General features: G+C 40.1%; 2 long non-coding RNA genes across 5 annotated transcripts in view; one reads left to right on the top strand and one right to left on the bottom strand.

Annotated features, from left to right (window-relative positions):
* Nucleotides 1-20,805, bottom strand: part of LOC118170143 — a 189,069-nt gene that overhangs the window by 76,464 nt on the left and 91,800 nt on the right. For all 4 annotated transcript variants that reach the window (XR_004752515.1, XR_004752517.1, XR_004752516.1 and 1 more), the window contains exon 4: nt 2,231-2,316. This is a non-coding gene — a long non-coding RNA (uncharacterized LOC118170143). The remainder of the gene's footprint in view (nt 1-2,230; nt 2,317-20,805) is intronic.
* LOC118170147 lies at nt 5,328-6,529 on the top strand. The gene is made up of 3 exons (XR_004752524.1): nt 5,328-5,442; nt 5,479-5,481; nt 6,497-6,529. It is a non-coding gene; the product is annotated as an uncharacterized LOC118170147 (long non-coding RNA).

The following is a 20,805-nucleotide window of genomic DNA, read 5'->3' as shown; positions in this document are numbered from 1 at the left end:
AAAAAAAAAAAAAAAAAAAAAAAAAAAAAAAAAAAAAAAACAGGACAAAATGTTTTGAGCTTCATCATAGCTTGGTGATGATGGAACTTGGTGATTTTATTTTTATTAAAAAAAATAATAATAATTATATACCAGATTCAAACAATGTGATTTTCCTGCTCTGAAACCTAAACAGAAGTGGTCCAGGTTTGCAATACTCAGACATGAGGACAACATTCCTAATATGCACCATGTATTTTATACATTATGTTCACTCTAATCCATTACTGAATTTTTGAAGTTCCAGAATATGAGAGCATTGCTCATACTTTATACTGCATCTTATTGCATGTTAAAGCCTTAGGGCATTGTAATTGATCATAATAATTCACTTGAAACTCAGCTTTCCTTTCAAAATTAGCTGGCCTATGAGTAAACTTATATAAGAAAAAATATAAAGTTAAAAAATGGAAATGCAAAGTTGTTTTTACTTCTGCATGGTAATACAAAAAATAGTGCAATGAGTATATTAGGTTGAAAACCAGAAATATTTTCAGAGGCTAAGGATGTATTATATATTAAAATTATGTATGGCTGCAGATAGTAATTCAACAGTCTTTTATATTGGGTATCAGTAACCTAAGGCTGACCCTGAGGACACATCTGTTGAAGACAGCTGGCTTTAACTTTAGAGGGGTGACAGCTCAGGCAAACTTTTATCTTACTCATCTGATATGTTAACCATTGTAAATTATCTACTCAGATGTAGATTGTGGCTCTCTTTTTGCAATCTGCACCTAACAGTAGCACAGAAATTAATGAATGTTAAATTTTCCTTACTAAAAGCACAGTGTGTTTAAGTTTTAATTTCTGTATATAATGTAAAATGTACTTAGTTGTTTTACATGTGTCACATGCCAAGAGAATCATGGTACGCAAAAGAAAGGCAAAACTAGTCTGGCAGATGTTTCCTCCATCTCGCTGCAGTACCTTCTCCCCAGGCATTGCCTGAGGCAACTATCAGCAGTAAAGCCCAGCGGAAACATCAAAAACAAGAAAATCACAAATGCAAAAATTAGTGGTCACAGCCACTTTCTTCACTTCAGACAGACTGACTAAGCAAATTGACTGAGCAAACCTGACTTACATTGCCTGCTTGTTTTGCTCTGACCCAGTGGTTATAATTCATATTAAAGAAACATTGATCAAAATTAAGGGTTTTGTTTGTTTGTTTTGTTTTGTTTTTGGGCCACAAAAATGTATTTGATCCACAAATTGGCTTTTTTTTTTTTTTTTTTTTAAAGACAACAATGTAGATTTCAATTATTCTATAGTAAGTACCGGGGCCCATTTTCATGCCCTTAATTTTTCTAACTAGCATACCTCTACTGAGCTTTGGTATAGCAAAACTGGTTTCATCACCAAGGCAAACATTCAACTGTTATTTGCTGTTGAGTCCTAAACCTCTGCACACATCTGAAAGGACATTATAAATTCAGGTCAATGACTAGCTACAGAAATGTGGTTTAATTTGCAGGTTTATAATAATACCAGCTATTACTCTTTACTTAATGTTTTCTTCTCACAGTAATTTGTAGACTTTCCTGTCTCTCTAGCTTGCATTGTGCTTTTGTTCAGCTATGTAAAATGTTTACTAGAATTATGGCCCACAGAGTGATAGCCTGAAAAGCAGAAATGGCATCAGTTATGAATATATAGACACATTTAAATATATTTCAATATATTTGAAATATATAGAAATATTTGAAATATATAATATTTCAAAAATAACTTTTTTCTTTCTTATAGTTTGCATAAACAGAGGGTGTCTAAAAATTTGGATTGGAAGTAATAAAAAACATCAGAAAAAGTCTTATGACAGCAAGAATCTAGTTGACCACAAGCTGCAAGGATGGGGAAGGAAACAAATTTATCTTTTAACCAATAATATTTTCAATTAAATAAAAAGTCATTGACATTGCATCCCATTTTATACTGTTCAGAAATTATTTGCTAGTAGCTTCCCTTTGCTGTTTGGAGAACATGTGAGTTAATGAAATTTCTTACACATTTATGTCATCTTTTAATTCTCCCCAGTGCGCTACTGTTACTGTCCTAACTCCAACTCCCCATCCTGTCCCCGGTGACTCTCTTACCACTCGAGATGCCAGAGTTGTGAATAATTTGCATATGCATATTGATTATCTAAAACATTGCAACTCAACAGAATATATAATAGTTGAGACTTAACCTGCTTAGTTATCATGGGAAAACTCATTTCCTCTGCACAGCTGCTGAAGGTCATGGAATTGGCAAAATATCATGGATTTCTTCACCCTAGTGAGATACGGTTGACAGTGGTTGGTTTAAAAGTTGTAATTAGCACATAGAAGATCTTAACCACATAATCTTCAGCTTTTTATAAAGTCAAGAAAAAAAATAAATTTTCTTTTCCCAAATTTGCATGAACCAAGTTCTACCACACAGATTTAGTAACAGAATATGTACTTTATGTATTTAAATTAAATATTTAAATGAGATGTACTAATTTCATCGTCAGACAGGACTTCATATTAATCAAGATAAAGTTTCCCTTGAGGTAAGGAAAGGTTTCAGAAATTAGCCTTGAAATATCCAATAGTCTTCTAACAGAACAATTCAGCAATCCTCTCATCCTGTGTATACTACCCCCTTGTCTGTAGAAAGGAAGACTCCTGTAAGCTTAGTGTGAAAAAAATCAAAAAAAAAATTATTTTTCAGATATTCCCAAATGGCGACCCTTAGGAAAAGATCCACCTGATAATTAGGTTCATCTCCAGTCTTTTGAAATGCTAGCAGAATTCAAGTAATACAATAATAAATGTAATATGTAAATGAATTAAGGAAAGTTTTTTATATCTGGTAATCAACTCAACCCCAATTGTAGACTCCCTTAGGTACAATGTTAGAAACAGATGGCCATCTTTTCACCTCCAAAGAAAATGAAATCTTGATCACCTACCATCTGCCTACTAATGATTAGCAATAGGATCATTTGTCTGAATATACTCAAGGAGAAGTGCATCTTGGACTACTTTGAGGACTCTGATGATCTTAGTTAACCTGCTAAGTGAAATGGATTCCAGGGTCTTCATTTCTTCTGTCAAATTATGATTTTTTCCTAATGACCTAACTGAAAGAGCATATATACTAAAATATTACCTTTTATGTAAATAGGTGCATATAACCCTGTAGCCACAATTCATAGTTTTTGCTTCCCAGGAAATAAAAGGATGTAAAAGTGAAATCTGAACAACTCTGTAACAGTACATGAACTAAACGAACCTGTTGATTTCAAAGATCAGAATTGAAAACTAAAAGTTCAGCATTATGGGCAAAGAGAGTAGCTGACCCTTAATCAGTCATACATTTGATGTGGGAAGGCTTGTCCCCTTCCTGGCTGTTTCTGTTTCTTTGAAGCAAGCCCTTCTTTCAGCAGCTGCAGCAAGTTTTTTTATAGAACGTACAAGAAGCCATTGAGAGCAGTGTAACTTTAAATAGGAAAAAAAAAAAAAAATCCTCAGTGGAAAAGTTAAAATGGTTTGAAAAGAAAGGTCCTTGTACTCTGTCTCTGTAAGGGGTTAGGCCTTTGCTCTGATTTTCCTTTGCAGTTTGGCAACTTTCAGACTGCCTGAGTTGAACAACGACCAAAAAGTTATGTCTGTGGATGTACTGTAAAGACTTCATTTCTTCACTTCCAAGGTTTGGCTAGTAGTGCTGCAAGCAACATCCCCTGATCCTCTCAAGACTCTCCTACTTAACTGCCTTGACTTTCTTCCCACTGAGTAGCCAGCTCGATTGAGGTCTTCATCATGTCCCTTGCCCTGCCAAAGGCTCCATCAAGCCCAGAAATGCCACAGCCAGACAATGGCAGAAAAGTGTTTCTCCTCTTGGCTCTCTTTCTAGGCCATAGCTTTCACTGTAGCACATACAAGGCTGGAAGTAAGTAAATTGTCTAGTTTCTATTTCTATTTGCATGCCATAAGTTTGTAAGAAAAAAAAATTACCCTCATACATTTTGAATTCTTTCTTCCCAGTATCTTATTTCAGAAGAGTATCTGCAATAAAATGCTTCCCACAAAATCAAGGTAGCAGTTTCTCAAGAGACTGAACCATTGCAAACCATTCCTTCTCCTCTCTTGGATGTAGAAAGCAATTAGTTTTTCTGACTTACACCTTAGAGGATGTATTATTTCTTTCTCATTCTCTGATACACACCTGCCATCACGCAGATTCTGAGGTATTTGCGGGTACAGTAGAAGGCCTTTTTGAGTTAGAAACCCTGTGTCTGTTTCATTTGACCTTAGATTTTCTGTCTTTTTGTCACAGGCATTGCTGCAGTTTTAATGCTCAATACAACAGCTTACTAACATCTCAGAGATCACAACAATAACACAAGAGACTTCACTTGTGATAAAAATTCAGCAGCTCAGTAATGCATCTGTTTTGACTCAATGTGAATTTACTGCGTTATTTCTGGTGGTGTCTAAGAAGCCTCGTCATTATCTCATCACTATCACTGTATCTTTTATATTCCAGCAACAAATAAACAGATTTATTCAACAGTCACTCTTTTAGTGAGGTTGAGCTATATTCCAAAAGAGGCGCAAAAAGTGCTCAAGGTCTGGCACAAGGGCTTACTTGGTTACACTTTTTTGATTTAACTAATCAAACACATGGATTTTCTCCAACAAAGCCATTCTCCTACCTGAAGTAAAACTGGCACTTAAGCCTACCCTTTAGATTTTAAGAGTATCAATACTGAATCACAGAAATTATCCTGAGTTGGGAGGGACCCACAAGGATCACTGAGTGCAACTCCTGACTCCGCAAAAATCAACCACCCAAAAACTGAACCATGTGACTCAGAGCACTGCCCAAATGTTTCTTTAACTCTGACAGACTTTGGGCCATGATCGCTGTCCTGGGCCCACCCTCTCAGTGAAGAACCTTTTCCTAACACCCAGCCTGACCCTCCCCTGTCCCAGCTCCATGCCATTCCCTCAGGCCCTGTCACTGTCACCAGAGAGCAGAGCTCAGGGCCTGCCCCTCTGCTCCCCTCATGAGGGAACTGCAGGCCACTGTGAGGCCTCCCCTCAGTCCCCTCTTCTCAGAGCGGAATGAGCCAAATGAATTCAGCCACTCTGCATTAGTCTTGCTCTCTAAACCCTTCACCATCTTCATACCCCTCCTTTGGAGGTTCACTTAGTAGTTCTATGTCTGTCTTATAGTGTGGTGCCCCAGATTGCACACAATACTAGAGATGAGGCTGCACCAGTGCAGAACCGGACAGTCCCTTCCCTCAACCAGCTGGCAGTGCTGTGCCTGTGGTACCCCAGGGTACATTCGGCCCTCTTGGCTGCCAGGCACACTGCTGGCTCATGTTCAACTTGCTGTCAAACAGAACCCCAGATCCCCTTCTATGTGGCTGCTCTCATCCCCCAGTCTGTATATGAACAGAGGGTTGCCCTGTCCCAGATATGTCCCAGGACTGCAGAATCCACCACTTGCGCTTGTTGAACCTCAGGCAGTTGGTGATTGCCCAGCTCTTTAATTTGTCAAAATCTCTCTGCAAGGCCTCCTTTCACTCAAGGGAGTGTAAAGCTCCTCCCAGTTTAGCATCATATGGAACATTAGTATACTTTCAAGTTCTGCATCTAAGTTATTTATGAAAACAGTAAAGAGAACTGGCCCTAAAATGGAGCCCCAGCTAGTGACAGGTTACTGGTTATGGACATCAGGTTTGTCACCAGTCAGTGCTGCCCTTTTAGAATCATAGAATCATAGAATCATAGAATATCCTGAGTTGGAAGGGACCCTTAAGGATCATCAAGTCCAACTCTTGACACCGCACAGAAAGTGCGCTGAACCCAAAAGTTCAGACCATGTGACTAAGTGCACAGTCCAATCTCTTCTTAAATTCAGACAGGCTCGGTGCAGTGACCACTTCCCTGGGGAGCCTGTTCCAGTGTGCAACCACCCTCTCTGTGAAGAACCCCCTCCTGACGTCCAGCCTAAATTTCCCCTGCCTCAGCTTAACCCCGTTCCCGCGGGTCCTGTCACTAGTGTTAATGGAGAAAAGGTCTCCTGCCTCTTGACAACCCCTTACGAGGAAGTTGTAGACTGCGATGAGGTCTCCCCTCAGCCTCCTCTTCTCCAGGCTGAACAGGCCCAGTGACCTCAGCCGTTCCTCGTACGTCTTCCCCTCCAGGCCTTTCACCATCTTCGTAGCCCTCCTCTGGACACTCTCCAACAGTTTCATGTCCTTTTTATACTGTGGTGCCCAGAACTGCACACAGTACTCGAGGTGAGGCCGCACCAGCGCAGAGTAGAGCGGGACAATCACCTCCCTTGACCTACTAGCGATGCCGTTCTTGATGCACCCCAGGATACGATTGGCCCTCCTGGCTGCCAGGGCACACTGCTGGCTCATATTCAACTTGCTGTCTACCACGACCCCCAGATCCCTCTCTTCTAGGCTGCTCTCCAGCGTCTCATCGCCCAGTCTGTACATGCAGCCAGGGTTTCCCCGTCCCAGGTGCAGGACCCGGCACTTGCTCTTATTGAACTTCATGCGGTTGGTGATCGCCCAGCTCTCCAACCTGTCCAGATCCCTCTGCAAGGCCTTTACGCCCTCATTTGAGTCCACAACTCCTCCAAGTTTGGTGTCATCAGCAAACTTGCTCAAAATACCCTCTATTCCTACATCCAGATCATTTATAAAAATATTGAAAAGTACCGGCCCTAAAATGGAGCCTTGAGGGACCCCACTGGTGACCGCCCGCCAGCCTGACGCAGCTCCATTTACCATAACCCTTTGGGCCCTGCCCGTTAGCCAATTGCTCACCCATCGTATGATGTTTTTATTTAGCTGTATGGTGGACATTTTGTCCAGTAGGATCCTATGGGAAACCGTGTCAAAAGCCTTGCTGAAGTCCAAAAAAATCACATCAGCTGGTTTCCCTTGGTCCACCATACGGGTGATCTTATCATAAAAGGAAATCAGGTTAGTTAGGCAGGACCTACCCTTCACAAACCCATGCTGGCTGGGACCAATGACTGCTTTGTCCCCCAGGTGCGCCTCAATAAGTCCGAGAACCAACTTCTCCATGATTTTACCAGGCACTGACGTGAGACTGACAGGCCTGTAATTGCTAGGGTCTTCTTTCTGACCCTTCTTGAAAATTGGCACAACATTTGCCAGCTTCCAGTCTACTGGGACCTCTCCAAATTCCCAGGATCGTTGAAAAATAATTGATAGAGGTTCCGCGATGACATCCACCAGCTCTTTCAGCACCCGGGGATGAATCCCATCCGGACCCATGGACTTGTAGGGATCCAGGTGGAGTAGCAAATCCCGCACACGTTCAGGGTCAGTTGGGAGTTTGTCATCCCCACCGTCCTGGTCCTCCAGCTCAGGGCACCCTGGGTCCCGAAGCCCATCATCGGCATTGAAGACAGAGGCAAAGAAGGCGTTAGGCGTCTCTGCTTTGCCTACGTCATCGTCTGTGAGGAGACCTTCCCTATCAAGGAGCGGCCCTATGTTTTCTTTAGTTCTCCTTTTTCCATTTACATATCTAAAAAAACCCTTTTTATTTTCTCTCACAGACACAGCCAGCTTCAACTCTAGCTGTGCTTTGGCCACTCGAACTTTCTCCCTACAAACACGAACAGCATCCCTGTATTCTTTCCATGACGCCTGGCCCTCCTTCCAGTAGCGAAACACTCTCTGTTTCCGCCTAATCTCCATTAGAATGTTCCTGGTCAGCCACGCCGGCTTCCTGCCCCGCCTGCCTGACTTGCGATATTTTGGAATTGCCTTATCTTGTGCTTCTAGGAGGCATCGCTTAAAGAGTGACCAGCACTGGTGGACATCGAGGCCTTCAAGAGCAGTTTCCCAGGGGACCTTACTGACTAGTTCCCTGAGCAGCCTGAAGTCCGCTTTCCCCATATCTAGGGATGAGGTTTTGGTGGCGCTTTTCCTTCTGTCACCATAAATGTTGAACTCAACCACTTCATGGTCGCTATGACCGAGGCGGCCACCAATCACCACATCTCCCACCAGACCCTCTCTGTTTTCTAGCAACAGGTCTAGGAGGGCACCTTTCCTAGTTGGCTCCGTTAGCACCTGTACCAAGAAGTTATCATCTAGGTGCTTCATGAACCTCCTGGACTTGCTCGTGTCAGCCGTGTGGCACTCCCAGTTAACGTCCGGCAAGTTGAAGTCCCCCATAAGGACAAGGGGAGTTAATCTCGAGGCCTCTCTTAGTTCTGTAAAGAATAATTTATCGGCGCTATCATCCTGGCCAGGCGGTCTGTAATAGACTCCCACAACTACATCCCCTTTATTCGTTCGTCCCTTGATCCTTACCCAGAGGCTCTCAACTTTGCCATCGCCAACCTGAAGTTCCACACAGTCCAGCCCCTGCTTCACATACATCGCCACCCCACCACCTCGCCTACCCTGCCTGTCCCTCCTGAAGAGCCTGTAACCATCTATCGCAACACCCCAGTCACAGGACTCATCCCACCAGGTTTCGCTTATGCCGATGATGTCGTAGTTGCGGGACTGGGCCAGGACTTCTAGCTCATCTATTTTATTCCTCATACTGCGTGCGTTTGTGTAAAAGCACTTCAGGTGCGTCTCCTTACACTCAGCACCTTGTGGATCTGACCAAAGGACCCCACTGGCACACAGCCCCTCTGATTCTAGCGTACCATCCCTTAGGTCTTCACCGGCTCGCCTGGTTTTAGCCCCTTCCCCCTTCGACTCTAGTTTAAAGCCCTATCTATCAGCCCTGCCAACTCCTGACCTAAGATCCTTACCCCACTCCGAGAGAGGTGCATCCCATCCGGTGCCATCAGGCCCGGTGTAGCATAGACCTTCCCATGATCAAAGAAACCAAAATTCTGCCGGTCACACCAGTCTCGAAGCCACGAGTTTATGTGAACAGTACGTCTTTCAGCTTCGATCCCCCCTATCGGAAGGACAGAGGCAAACACCACCTGCGCCCCTGATCCTCTAAGTAGTCGCCCCAAATCCCTAAAGTCTCTTTTGATCGCCTTCAGACTTCTCGTTGCTACTTCATCGCTACCAGCCTGAAAGACCAGTAGCGGGTAGTAGTCAGTGGGCCGTACCAGGCGCTTGACTTTCTTGGCAAAGTCTCTCACCCGAGCCCCAGGGAGGCAACAGACTTCTCTGCGGGTTGGGTCCGGTCGGCATATCGGTCCCTCTGTCCCTTTCAGGAGGGAGCCCCCCATAACAATAGCCCTTCTTTCTTTTTTGAAGGATGATGTGGCAATGCGACGTGTAGGTCGCATTGTCTTAGGCGCCCCCTCCAACTGGGACGGGTGTTTGTCTACTTTGTCATTTAGATTGTCTTGCTCTAGTCCTTCATATCGATTATTTAAGGGTAGATGAGAAGGTGAGGTGGGCAGAGAGAGGGCTCGCCTACCACCCCGAATAGGCACCTGCCTCCATTCCCCCCCTTGATCTAGGTCTCCTCCCGCTGCCTGGCTGGAGGAGCGAACCTCCGTCTTCTGCGTAACAGGAGACGCCTGTGCCGTGGCAGTCTCGTGAGCCTGCCTCAGAGAGGGTAGAGCGCACCTCCACCAGTCAATTTCCCTCTCTGATTCCCTGATGCTCCTGAGCCTGTTCACCTCCTCCCGGAGCTCCGCTACCTGGCTGAGCAGTTCTTCAACCTGGGCACACCTCCCACAGGCATACCCACCACTGCTGTCAGAGACCGACAGAAGGCTGGGGCACACTCTGCAGCCTAGGACCTGGACGGCTGCGTGTTTCCCCGAGCCCTCCGTCTGAGTAGCCACACTGGTGACCGTGGCTGGAGATGCCTCACGAGATGCGGAGGCCACGGTTTTCTGCCTGGTCGATACCATGGTCAGGTTCTACGCAAGCAGGTTACAAGCACCGAAGGGAGAGGCAGCTGCAAAAGAGCGACGATGAGCCCCCCGCGCGCCCTGCCCGCGCAAACTGCCACGCCCTTCGACGTGCCACGCCCTGTTTGCCCGTCCTGTTCGCCGCGCTCCTGGTCGCTCGCGCTCCCTAGGGGCAGCTTTTAAACAGCCTAGGAGGGGGCGCTGCTGGCTCCGCCCTCGCCTCGTCAGCCTCCCTCGCGAGGACAGCCGGGTCCCGGCGGCTCCCCCGAGTGGCCTCGATGCCGGACAAAAAGCCCTGCCCGCCTCGGTCCCCTGCTCCGCTGCAGAACACGTCTGCCCCGGAGCCGATCGCCTCAGCAAAATGTCCAGTTTAGTCCAGTTTGTTTCTCATACTCTTTGAACTCTTCCCCATGACCCTTGTTATCCAATCTGAAGTGGTACATTCGAGTATTTTCCTTTGTTCAGTTTAGGATACATTTGGTATTTTCCTTCTCTTAGTGAAGAAGGAATATTACCCTCCAACCTCTCCATATTCGATTTTGTATATTCCCTGGGGTCTGGCTCTCAGCAACTTGAGGATGGAAACCTTCCCAAAGACAGACAGACTGGATTTGTCTTCAGGCTGCTTTTGGATCCCCATACACTTCCCAATGCATTTCTTAGTAGTGGAATTTCAGGTTTAAGTTACCATTCTGTTAACCTATCCAAACAAATACATTCCTGATCATGACTTCAGCCCATTGAAGTTAGTCTTCCATTATTTTACCTTAAGATTTGTGGTCACATTGCACAGTCACATATGAATAAGCTTCCAGAGTCTTTACATGCAGAAAGACAGTATAACGTGAATAAAGAGAGCACAGAGTTACTCAGCAGGTTTCTCCAAAGCACCAAAAACATGATCTTCTTTGCAGAAGCAAGTATGCAAATTACACAATGTTTGCAATATATAAAATTACCAACTCACAAAAATAATGCGCAGACATCATGTCTGTGAGTCATAACTAAACTATATACAGGTAGAAAATTGAGTGAATTGGGATGCCTAGAGAAAGAATAATGAAGAGATGAATGAATCGTTGCTGATTTTTTTTCTGACCTCAACAGTTTTCCATAAAGTAATATGAGATACCATCTTAGACCACACATATTCAGTCCACAAAACACTGAACAGGCCATTCAGTAACAACTCCAGTAGATCATAACCAGACTGCTATATCATTATACTTCATATTACTAAGATTTCAAGTTTTATTACAAAAATACGCAGTAGAGAAAATATTGGTAGGTGACTGTTGTGTCTTCCAATACAATCATTATATTGATGAGCCAGTCATTTCAATTTTGACTATGGAATTGCAGGCGATATTCAAGTAAATGTCTACCTTCAGACAAAAGGAATAATTCTATTTATGGCTTCTTACCAGGCCCCTGCAGGTGGTCTCTGAAACCCACTACTCAAGTTTTTAATATCTAGAGGCAAATAGTAACATCTAAATATCTAATGCAAAAAGCAAAAATATATTGAAATAATAAGCTGTACTATAAAAAAAGCAATAGTTTAATTAGTTTAATATAATTTTGTCACAAACTAGTCATAATAAATTTCAAAGGAATAGAGGCCACATTCAACTTTCCTCTATCATTGCTTTTTATGTTAGTTTACATTTTCATAGAACATCTGCCCTTTCACATACTTATTGAAAGACATTCCAAAGGTATGTGAACCCTCTCACCAACCTGAATTTTAAAAGAGGCTATTAACCCACAAGCATGGTTATTTTATAGTTTTTCCCCCAAGTCTTGGCTATGTGATCAAAAAATCCGACCTTTTCCTTCTACTTCATTTTTACCTATATAAGCTCATCTCACTCTCTAAGTGCAAGAAATGGCTGGCACTTACTCCATTTAATAATACTTTTGCATAAATTTTCAAATGTTATGGGGCTGCAAGCCTTTTTTTTTTTCCCAGAACAAAATATAATAAAACTGCTTTTAATGGAGAAGTCCTAGTTTTGTTTAGCTTAGGAGTTTTAAGGAGGCTAGGTTTATATGGAGCATTAAAATATTTTATTAGACTCAGCAATGTTGTTACAAAAAGATGGTAAATTTTTGGTACACAACCATTCTTTCAAGTCAGAAAGGCAAGCAACAATTTTCAATTATTCATTACTTTATTTACTATAAACTTGTCCTCTATTTCCAGTATGAATTTGCTGGTATTTAGTCTCTGGCAGCCCTTTTCCTCCCCAGACTACTTGAGGTTTTATAATTTCTAGTCAAACACCTGCCAAACGTGATCCAGCCAACCAAAAACTATTACTCTGAGGAGCAAAAATGCAATGAATTTTTCATACTGTGCTTTAAGCAATACTAGATATTTCTACAGCTTTGGATCAAGCATTCTCACCATCCTTTCCTTTTATGTGCGTTTAATGATATTCTGCACACAAGTCTTTTAATATCCAATCTAGTGGAAATAGTTTACCCTTAAACAGAGGCCAAAAGAATAATAAAAAAAATCAGAATAATTATAGCTATCATCATTATTTTATTTTATTTTATTTTTTTTTATGTGTACACGCATTCTGTCTGACAGTAAAGGTTCAGACTCTGCAGAGTCAGAATTGACAGGAAAACACATGAGTACCACTCATTTCATCACAGGCCATCAATACATTGTAAATGTAGAACTAAAAATTGAGTATACTTTTATTTCTTTACTTTGTTAATCCATAGATTGCAAGTGTTGATTTAATATTATTTTGTTAAGAAAATAGAACACGATGAGAGTTTCTGAAGTTTCTGATGACACAATGACAGTTTCTGAAGGCACGGCAGTATGTTGCAATTTAAGCTTCTGAGCAGGGGCAGTTATATTTTTCACAATTTATTGCTTTTTTTTTTGTTAGAAGACAGTTCAGCCAGCAAAAGTCAAGATTCTCTAAATCGAATATTGATGTGAGAGAGAGTGATGAACAATTCTCCAAATCTAGAATAGTCACAAATGGATACCTCAAAACACTCATTTGTATATGCACAGAAAGATGGACTTCAAAACTCATCTCTAGAGACCAACGACATGGAAAATATCTAAATATCCCAGGACCCACCCAACCATCTTTGCTGAGATGAATAAATTTTCACAAGAGTGCTACATGATTTAATATTGCAAAATTAGGCATATGGAGTGCATTGCCCCAAATGAGTAGAGTTCATTTCCTCAGGGCTCTACTTTGAGTTTTAGTGCTTACTTGCTCCTGAATGCCACAGAGGGGAATGCAGAATTCTTTTATTTAACATTGGGTTCTTCATAACAGAAGTCTTTTTCTCCTTAATACCTAACTGTATTATTGACCAGTATGCAATGTCAAAATAATGAGTCTGTACCAGGTTCACTGTTATGCTTTCCCAGCAATTACACCATTGCAATGAACAGTCTTGTGGCGTGAATGCTCCCTCCACTCTGCCAGTGAACAGGTGGCAGATAAGATAAATACAGCCTGATGCACATGCAGCTTTTAAAAATTATTATTATTAAAGAGAACCTCAATAAATATCCCTAACACTCACAGAAACCTAGTGCCCTTTTGGGTTCTCAGTTTTACTTTGTACACTTCAAACTCCTTTTATTTTGTACTGCTCCAAACTGAGGTAGGATTTATTTATTTTTTTATGTGCAGAGTGAAATAACTCAAACTTCAAAAGGTGGGAGGGTGAGAGGAAATGTAACACAACGTGGGAAAGGACACCTACAGTTTTGTTCATCTGCATACACAGCATGCGTACCAGGTTCTATCATCTTCCTATGAAGCAGTGAGTCAACCCCGAGGCAGCCATCACTTGTCTACTTTGTCAGTCAAATAAATGAGGTAATAGCAAGTGAACTGGCTGGAGCATATAAGCAGTGTAATGCATGAATCAATCGTTTGAAATACTGCACTGCAGTGAGAAAATACAAACCAGACAGCTAGAATCAGCGTTCTCTCTCCCTTTTGTCAAGTAGCACCAATGTAACAGTAAAACTGGAGATGCACAGAACATATTGATAGGCACAGAGGTTCAAGAGCCAGCATAGGCCGGCTATTAAGATCACCATAACAGACATCACTTTTTTTTTTGTTTGTTCTGTTACTTTGAAGTCTGCAGGGACAAACACATTGTAGCTGGTAAATAACAACACAGAAGATAGCTGGCTTTACACCTGTACCTTGAGTCCCCATTATTCTGTCCCTGATAAACACTTGGAATTAATTCATTTTGAAATTCTCTTCCCTTCCAAATGACTTCTGCAGCAGACAGCAGAAAAAGGAACACGTACTAAAAAAAAAACTTACTAAAAACAAACAAACAAACAAAAAAAAAAAAAAAAAAAAAAACATTCTAGTAAGTTTAAGAACAGCTGCTCGCAGGTATGATCTGGACCTCCAGTACTCTTTGGGAGTAACACTTCACAAGCAGACTGTGCCATTTCCTTCAAGCCTGCTGGAAGCATGGAACAAAGTGACAGGTTGGTGATGTAACAGCTTCTACCCAAAGGAAGACAGATGAACTGAACAAAAATTAATGCTTACTATTTACAGCTAATGATTTTAATATATTGTCTTAAACCAAGAAGAAAGTCTTCTGAAGGCTTAAGTATACAGAACACACCAAAATCTTTATAATGACCCTATTAGAAAAACAAGTGTCTTCATCTGTATTTCATAGTAAACACCACTGCCTACAGCTTTGATATGAGACTGATTTATGCACATCTGTAGTCGTGTTACCACATCAGGTCTTGTCTCCTACATAGTTTAACTATAGTTTAACTTTAGGTGTTTTTGTTTGTTTGTTTGTTTGTTTTTTGTTTGTTTGTTTGTTTTTGTTTTGTTTTGTTTTGTTTTTCCCCGATGCTCAGTTGCATCTCCGATTCCACAGTCCCGTTTAGTCTTGGCTTTTCTGTAACAATTTTTTATTCTTTCACAGAAAGGCATAAACTTTTGCAATCACTGTGAAGACACTAAAAAAATGAAATCTTAATGAACAATTATGATTACACAAGATGTCTCAATCAGACTATGTCAGGGTGACATTATGAGCACAGAAACACTGGCTGCATTTGACATTTGTAACATCAAAATTCATTTCACAACTGATTTTGAATCAGCTTATAACAAGAACATAGAAGTAAATACTCTAGTCTATTTTTGTTGCAAATCTCTTACAGTAAGCAGTGCGATTTGACATTAGGTTAAGATATATGCCAAAAAGAGATGATGTTGTGCATACACTTAAGTCATCATCTGTCACCTCAGAGGTAGGCTCTATCTGCATTGTCAACAAGTATCTTTTCCCATCAACTTTAAGAAACTTACTTACTGAAAGCACAACTTTTATTTGTGATTATAGAAATTAATATCTTTCCTGAAAGTTAAGTTACTGTGCTCTTTATGATGTATGCTTAAGTGAAAGGTTTACAAATTACTTTTAACTTCTCCATCTCTCAAAAATACTTATAGCAACATTATGAAGCATAAACTGCCATTGTGAAGAGGACAAAACTGAGCGAAGTAGAAAAAATAATTAAATGGCAATGTTTAGCTAAAGGAATTGCCCATTTTCCTAGACATCTGAGTTAGTAGTTAGGAGGAAGAAGTGAGTGTAATATAAAAAAAAATGCTTTTCTATCACAGATACTTCACAAATAGCATTGCCTTAGGGAATTTTAGGCACTAAATAAACCAAGATCTCTAATTCATCTTGAAAAGATATTGTTTACATCAGTTGATGTGTTTTTTTGTTCTCTAGAAGTTGACAGCTCTTTGGCTTCTTCAGAATTATGTTTGGAAAATCAAGCAGATACAATGGAATATACAAGAAAAGCACTTGTGTGTGACTGCTGCACAAAGGGCCATAGGAGGAAAGAGTAACAAGGAATTCAATGAAGGGGGGAATGGACGGCTGAAAAATCATCAACAGCTGAATTAAAAGCCTTAAAAATATCAGAGGGAAACAAAAATATTGGTAAAGAAACACAAATGAAAGGAAGAAATTTAACAGCTATTTAAATAGCTGAAATATTTAAATAGCTGAAATTTAAATAGAAATTTAAAACCTGTGGTTTTTTGATTTCACACAAATTTTACATTGTAAACATTTCAGTGTAAACATGATAAAAAAAAAACTCAATGAACAGAAGCAGCTAAAAAAAACAAGATATATGGAAACTGTAGTATAGAAATAATTGAGTATGTAATATGTGATATGAAATAGCTAATATAGAATAACTGAAAATATAGATCTGTAAAATATGTTAAAAACAAGACAGAATAAATATGTCTGTATTGAAATTAAGTATCATTAAAATGGGAGGAATCAAGTTTCTTTGGATGCTGGAAGTGCACCTATTCCAGGTTACGCTTTTGACTAGCTCCTTGAACTTCTACTGGAAAGGTAGGTACAAGTCCACAATTTTATTACGTGCCATGCAACAACAGGGCTGTGAAATTCATCTTGCATGCTTCTGAACCCTGCTGAAGAATTTAACCTCAATGATCAATGTCACAAGCTTACATGGGGCAATTGCACCATGTCAAGCATTTTATAGAATTCCTTTGAAGCATTTGGGGTCTCCAATTCCAAGTTTGTAAGAAAAGCTCAATAAATGAAAGCATTTTATCAATTTATAAAAAGCACAACCCTTTTGTTCCACCTGTGAGTAGCAGCAGACTTTGCTCAACAGTTATCTTAAAGATCACATTTAAAATTAATGTACGTGGATTACTGACTACAAGAATTCTGAAATGCCAGAAGCACTAGGAAGCAACCATGAATGAAAGAAAGGAGATTTGCTTTCTCCAGGAACCTCCATATATGAGTTTTGTTGTTTATATAAGAATAGTCCTGGGTTATTAGGAATAACGAACTGAACATCAGGTTCAGTTGTTTGGGCATCTGGTGCTCCATCTCCAAATTCTGTGGCACACCACCTTCTGCAGAGCCAGTGTAATGGTTCCTAAGTACTACCTTATGTCTCTTGGTCCATTTCTGGATTAAACTGAGGTCTCCAATTTACCTTGCATTAAGCTTGCTATTTCAGGCAGAGCTAATGGCATCCTAAGTGATCTATCATTTCCACTGTACTCTGGGACAGAGCGAAGGTCTGAGCAAGTAAACACGCATCTCCTGCTCTTCTCCAACCATAACACATATTAAACGGGAGTTCTATTTATAGGTAGGAAAATGATGGTCTCTGATGTCGTTAGATTATTTATAAGTTTTCTTCCACCAGTGATGTTAATTACGAGCATTTAGAGTCACAACTCAGCATGGCTAGAGGTGGTCACAAAGCAATGAGGTAATACCTAGGCAACTGTGTATCCACATTGACTCAAGCATTTGCATTTCTTATCTGCATACTTTGCTTAGGAGAAGACAACAGGAAAAAAAAAAATCAGAAAACTACAAATTTGCATATGTTTTAAATGCAAAAACATGGCACTCTTAATGCTGTGAAGCCAAATATTTAGACAATCTTCTAAATATTGCAAAATGTTGTCTTTTATTGACTCATGATGATCATTTGTTCCCTAGTTCTAAGTCCTACACTTTTATGAAATTCAACTGCTGCATTTTTTCTTTCCTAACAATTTACATTTGACTATGCACAGACAGGTAGTTTCTTGAAGTATATTTATTCTGGTATTCTTTAGTTTCAAATTTCAAAGAAAAGCTTTGAATTTTATGTATTGCCACATTTACTTTTGAGCACTTAAACATTTGTTGCTTCAATGTCTGGATGAAACACATGACAATTAAAGAAACTAGAAAAGATCTGGAACTATTGTTCTAACTGTACAGCTTTACACTCTGAGCACAGGGCTTTCATTTTCACAGGCATGACATTACCTGCTTTGTGTGACAACTCAGCCTCTTCTCATTTGTAAGCAGTGTTGCAGGTGGGAAATTATACTTCCAGTGTTCAAACTAGTCCATACTTGATTCACCTACAGTGATGAACACAATTGTTCCAGATATGTTGAAACTTGAAGATAATGAAGATAAACAAACAGTTTGGGGGCTTTCAATTCTTTACTTATCAGTAATGTTTTCTGTTTGCATCACTCATTCATTTTTCCCTCCAAGCTCTGCAAAAAAAATTAATTCCTAAACTTTTCAGTGCATCAGAGATGCACCGTGCTGCACAGAACATAATTCAGGATATCAGCACTCCTGGAACAGCATGGCTCAGTCTTGAAATACAGACATCAAACATTTCATTAGAAGGAATACAGATACGGCACAGTGAATGGATAAAGAAACAAAAAAAGTTCTTCTTGACCCCTTAGAAACAAAGGGTACTGCGGCACAGTGAGTGATCAGGTTAGAAAGCTCAGCCACCAGGCTGGTTCACAAAGTTTATATTCCATAATCTGCCCTTGGCAATGTAAAAGAGACACTAAAGATGAAATAAAAGCAACACCCCTCTTCTGACTCTTGCCTTTTTTTCTTCTGTCACAAGGACTGTCTCTAGATTGTTTTAGTTTCTGCACATGTGCATTAGCTGTGCCACACACACACACAAAAAAAGCTGCGCGTCTACAGTTCCCTGTACAATTAAGTTCTTGAGACTACACAAAAAAAAATAATGCACAGCTTACTTTGCTGAACCCTGAATCCTGGTGTAAGAACAAGTAGAAACGAAGTGGATAATTGGAGTACCAAATATGAAGTCAGAATACTAAAAAGTATTACTGCTCATTAGTCCCAAAAAGTGCATCCTTAATGTCCCTGAACTACAAAAGAGGAGGACTGTTCTCAAATCAAAGAATAAACAGTTGCATTTATCTTGAACTGTTTAATGTAAGTCAAAGCATAACAAAATCACACATTAGTAAAATACACATAGAAGCTCTAACCAGTAGCATGACTAATATTATGTGTTGCAGCACTGAGGGCATTGTTGTATTATAAATATTCATTCAAATGGTAATTTATTATACTTACATTGTACCTGCAGGAAAAATACACTCAGGAAACATAAAATGTTTTAATAAATAATGAAGGCAAACAATTTAAGCACTATGTAAATGTATTGGATGTATTAACTTCATTACTTACTGATAAATACCTAGCTACACAGAATATTCTTGTGTTTTAAAAATTCATTACTGCCACAGTAACAGAGCAACTAAATCGCTGCTCCTTTTGGTTGTCCTTTCACTCATTAGAGTTTGTATTCCCCTTCATGGAAAACAGACCTGGACTCACACATCACATTGTATCTGTGACTTCTTCCCGCACCACAGCTCCTAAACATGCTCTCCTCATACCATCCTCCTCAACCCCTCCAACTGATAAACGGTGACTCACAGGTGCCCCCTCTGTAATATTCATAACAGTTTATAATCTTTCATTTCTTAATATTGAATTTCTCCCCTTTATTTCTCCACTCCTTCACATCATTCAGATTTTTCCACACAATATACCAATGCTCTTCTGTAGTGATTATTCCCCCCGACTTGAACAGTACATTGTGACTATCCTATTCTAATTTTATGGTCTAAGGTTAGTGATGAAAATAAATCAAAACTAGCTCTAACACAATTCACAGATGTTATCCAGCGTTAACATTCTTGCTTTCTCTTAGATTCCTTTTTTTGGCATAATTTTTGGGCTCTTTACCCACTTTGCTATTCTTGTACTCCACCGTTGTTCCTGCACTAATCCTACCCTTCCTCCAGCAGCAGTGACTTTGGTCTCCTGAGAGCCCACTGGCATTCAACTAAGAGCCTGAACTTCTGTTCAAAGGGAAATTTATCAGTGTTTTCATGATCTCTTAAATAGAATAGAACCACAGTTTGCTATTTTGTACTTGAAAAACTATGATATGAACCATCAGAAACACTTAAAAAAAAAAAAAAAAAAAAAAAAAAAAAAAAAAGACCAAGTTTGCAGCTACTCTGCAAACCCCAAGAAAACCCCAGTTTCAGCAAGCAGCAGGGGGGTTGCAACCAAAAAATGTGCTGCAAACAAAATCCTCTACAAGCCTAATCTAGAACCATGACTTCAGGACACAGTCTTTGAGCCACTGTGATACCTGGGTGATACCTGGGGCCTCAAATCTGTCACCTCCCTACCACTGCTTTTATACACCTTTTCTTTCTTGGCTAACAGATCTATCTTGCCAGGATTACTTAACTTTAAATACAATGTTTTGTTTGTTTGTTTTTCCTACTCATCTGGATACCCAATCAGACTGAAACTATTAAAACAACTTGTTCCTTGAACTCTGATTATATATTATTTCCTTCAATATTCAGAAAGATTTATCCGAATTGAGCAGAATAAAAACATTTTGTTCTTTGAGCTTAGCTCTGGTACATAGCATCCCCCCTTTCTTCTAGAAAAAGGAAACTTGTTCACTGAAGTCACTCAAGCTATGGCATCAGCTCAATTTTGGTTGTTTCTCATGTGTGTTAAGTCAGCTGTGCTGATTTTAAATATAATATTTACTTCATTTAATATTCTACTTACACCTCCAAAATAAAGATATCTAAGCTTTCTACTTCATGAAGCCATCCACATAATTGATTACATTTGCATAGGTTATACCCATGCAAATATCACAATGCTAAATTCTTTGGTGTCATTGATCTCAAATCTTGTCTTATTCATATGTATTAAGAAGCAAAAACTGTGTTAACTAACAAGCTGTAAATATTTTCAGACTTCAGTTAGTTATCGCAATCATATATTTAATGGCTATAGGTTTTCAAATTGCTTTGGAAGTAAGATTTAGGCTTCAGTATATATCACTCTACGTTTAGTTATTTGCAGAAGGGAACACAGAATAAAGAGAATCACAGAATCACAGAATTTCTAGGTTGGAAGAGACCTCAAGAT

Source organism: Oxyura jamaicensis, chromosome 7 (assembly GCF_011077185.1).
Source record: "Oxyura jamaicensis isolate SHBP4307 breed ruddy duck chromosome 7, BPBGC_Ojam_1.0, whole genome shotgun sequence".
NCBI lineage: Eukaryota > Metazoa > Chordata > Aves > Anseriformes > Anatidae > Oxyura > Oxyura jamaicensis.
The sequence above is the reverse complement of the archived record's forward strand: the minus strand, read 5'-3'. Positions and strand labels throughout refer to the sequence as shown.